A 4274-nucleotide genomic window follows, 5' to 3' on the forward strand; every position below is an offset into this window, starting at 1 on the left:
CTACATACAAAATGTTTGTCATCTGGTTCTGGGATCTCTTCCGTTTCCCGACCGGTCTGTGCTGTGAAGTTGATGAACCATGGGCTGTAATGTAAACAGAAGTCATTCAGATTAAACATGTTATTTATAAGACTATCATTGCATGTACTGAAGGGTTGGACAACTGCAGCGACAATCAACGTGGCCATAAGGGCAAAGGTTTGTAAACAACACAACAACAAACAGTTATGCTGCACACAACGGTGTCACATGTCGAAAATCCCCTCACTTGGTATGCATAATGAGCGTATACGACGCTTGTATTGTATTATAGTTATGATTATATTCAGGGGGTGAATATGTGTCCGTTAACGGACACATCGTGGCATAGACGTGTAGCTTGTCCGTGGAACATTTCAGATGTTCCGTTTTACACACCATACTGTTTGATAAGACCAAATTAATGTCAGTCTCCAGGTTTTCTTCAGAATAGATAGATAGATAGATAGATACTTTATTTGTCCTTTCGGAAATTTGTTTTGTGCACAGCAGTCATCAGGATATACATAAAACATGCAAACAAACAGGTCACACAGTACATAGACAACTAGACAAAGTGCCAATCGGCACAGGTCTCCACCAGGGCAGGTCAGGTTGTGGCCTCATGGTGGCGCTATAACAGGCTGTTGAGGAAGATTTGGGCCGGAGGTTCGTATTGGAGGGATGCAGGTACAATGTTTTTCCATGTGTGCATACATAAGTTGTATACAGATCGATGCAGTTATAGCTAAAAACAGGAATTGGCCTGTTATAGCGCCACCGTGAGGCTGATTTTGAGGAATAAATTGTGGCATGTCGTCCTCGGCCTAGTGAAAATGTGCGTGTATAATGTAATGGAAATTGCACACTGTGTTTGTGATTTGTGGGCTTTTTTCGAAATGGACGAATCGTGTGAGCTTTGGAAGCCAATCTTAGCCAATCAGGATGGAATATGAGAAATCAAACAAACCTGTCTTGATCACATGACTATGGAGATCATGTGTACCGATTTGCGTGAAGTTTGGGGCAGAGGTTCATCGTTGGCATCCAGGGAGTGTGTGTGCAAAATTTGGCATCGACCGGGTTAACGGTGGCCGAGATTATCTCCTCACGGACGGACGGACACACACACACACACACACACACACACACACGGACGGACGGACACACGGACGGACGGAGTGCAAAACATACTCTCCCCACATGCCTTCGGCCTGGTGGAGACAATAAAGAAACAGTGCCAACAGAAGGCCACCAGTCATAGTTCCCAGAGGCATCACATCACACTTTATGCACAGAACTGAGACGGGGCCTGTTTGTTCATAAGTCCTATACTTATGAACAAACGATCTTGAGGCCCTAGCCTGCAGGGAAGGTACCATATACCGTCGCCCTGATGGTAAAAGATGGTATTGGCTGTGTAACGGGTGTGTGTTGTCCCTAGTAATAGCTTTCCCCTTCCTTAGTACCCGGGTCTCATACATTGAGGTCATACTCTCAATTGGAATAATATGAACACAGATTTAGTATGACTATGTATGGCACATTAGGGGTTCTCAAATGTTTTATTTACAAGGGCCATCATAACAGTATACAAATAGAACAAAATGTAGCCTCCATTTGGTTCCATCATGGGTTCCATGTGTATACTCAGTAACAGTGATGATTCATTCAGGGCTATCTTATGTGTTTCTGTTGATATTGTCCACAAATTTTGTCCACCACAAACCAGCATATTATTGACTAGCCTGTCATTAACCAGACTGAACGTGGATTCCATCACACGTGCGTTGCTAGTCCAGGGTAGGCTATGAGACACCCAAAACAACATCAAAGTTCAACTATAGTAACCTAATGCACAACAACGTACCACAAAGCATTGCGGTATAAATACTTACAGACTAGTTGGAATGTGCACACACCAACAGAAGTTTCTTTGTGATCTCAGATGGAACATTAGCATCAAAAATAAAATGAATCCACTCGGAGTGCAGGTCTTCTTTTAATGGGAGATGATGTAAAGATATGTTTTGATCGACACAGCCAACAGCTGGTTGAGCAGCCATTGTTACCGCATTCATTCACCAATGAAAAAGTTTATTTTACTACTACGGGAGGGAGAGGAGAGGAGAGGAGAGGGGGGAAGGAGAGGAGAGGGGGAGGGAAAGGTGGTGGGCAGGGAGCAGAGGAGAGGGGGCGGAGGTTTAGCGGTGTTATACGTATGACACCGCCGTCCAACCAGATGAGCCGTTTTTGCATAATTATTCACACAACTCCAGAAAGCAGAGAATACACTGAATGTTCAAAGTTTTTTTCTTTTTTGTCTGTCTTCATTATCAACGTCTCCTCTGCAGATGACGGTCACCTTTAACTGGAAGTGAATTCACCAGGTAAGAATCCTAAGAAAATATACAGTATGTGGTGCATGTGGTGTATAACATTGTATAATGCTATATACAGTATCTAATAATTGTATAAGATAAGAGTGATAGTTGAGTCTTGAAAAGCCATATTTGATACTCACAGATCAACAGGGGTGTTGCCGGAACACACGATTAAGGGATAACAGTGTAATTGTTACATTTTGTATAATTTGTTTCAAAGTCACACACACACACACATGCACACGCGTGCGTGCGCGTGCGCACACACACACACACACACACACACACAGGTTGACGGATAAAAAGGTTAAAAGGTATAATTAAACGGAATGTTAATGAAAGTGCATGGTTCTTTCACGTCTATCTATCTACATCGACTAATTTAAAGACCTTAATATTCGTTTTTATGGCTGGGTGGGTATGTTTAGTCAGGGTGACAGCAGGTCGTCTCCACAGCTATTGTGCCTTTCCCCTGGGAGAGAACTGGGTCGCAAGTGTCACAACCAGTTTCCACCTCTTCGACGACTTGTTTCTCATATGAACTTTTATTTATTTCCATAAATATGCTATGTTCGTGCCAAATCATCATTACTATTACAGAATTTATTAAACACACATACACACAAAAAGCACTGGCAGATATTAAATGTATTGGCTGATTCATAGTCCTATTTATGGCCAAACAGAAGTCTGTTCTGGAAAGGTCCTAGTGCCGAATTTTGTTAGGCTCTATAAAAGTCAAATCATACTCTGTCACGGCTAGCGCCGAGCTCCTTGACCTGGTCCTTGATATGTTTAAGTAGCCGAGAAATGAACCTCACAAAGTTGGTAAATATCTGTAGAAGCTAACATTTTGGATGTGTATAGAACGTGTATAGAACATCAATTAACTTTAGTTTTTTTTTCAACCAAGGTTCATGTTTTAGGATGAGTGTTCATTATTTTTCATTTGCTGCTTTCTTTCGTTTTAGGGATTTTAGCTGTTTTTGACAGGGGGTGGGGGCATTCGAACATGGGGCTAAGTATGTATTTTTTTACAACATTTTATAGCAAATTATTTTTTTATTATTTACTATAGTCCTAGTAGACCCCAAGAAATTATATTTGACCACAAAAGATCACGGGATCTACTGAATGTGTCAAACTGACATATTGAGCCTATATATTATGACAAACAGTGTGGCTTCCCCCCAGTAGACTACCTTCACATTCAGTAGATCCTGTGATCTTTTGTGGCCAGATGTAATTTATTGGGGTCTTGTAGGACTATAGTAAATAAGAAAAAAAGAAATCGCCATAATATTTTATAAATAATTTAGCCCCATGTTCGAATGCCCCCGCCCCCCTGTCAAAAATAGGTACAATTGCTAAATCAAAAGCAAGCAGCAAATGAAAAAAAAATGAACACTCATCTTTTACTTTCTCTAATAACAACTTAAGACATGAACCGTGGTTGAAAAAAACTAAAGTTGTCCTTTAAGATCTGCTGTTGATCGTCCTGTCTGCGACATGGCAGACAGGGATAGCAGCAACCTAAATGATCAATGGAGCGATCGATGACTCTCACAAGAAAGCAGACAAACTCGCATTTCTGCATTACAGTTGACGGGTGGGGGGCTGGCGGCCCGTGGCTATTCAGATACAATGACTGAATTCCCTTTGTCGCTGGAATACCGGCTGAAGTGGATTCCTCAGCGGTGCATGAGAGAATGTATCTCTGCTCTGTCTCTCTGCTGCTCTGCTGCGAGCTTCTCCTCATGATGTGTCAAGAGGCTATATAGCCATGGCCTCAGCTGCCTGACTCAGTGACAACACATTGATCTGCATATATTGCACATATATACTGCATGACATGATGATTTAGTTAGGTAA

Source organism: Protomyctophum parallelum, assembly GCF_964188405.1.
Source record: "Protomyctophum parallelum genome assembly, chromosome: 4".
In the NCBI taxonomy this organism is placed as follows: domain Eukaryota; kingdom Metazoa; phylum Chordata; class Actinopteri; order Myctophiformes; family Myctophidae; genus Protomyctophum; species Protomyctophum parallelum.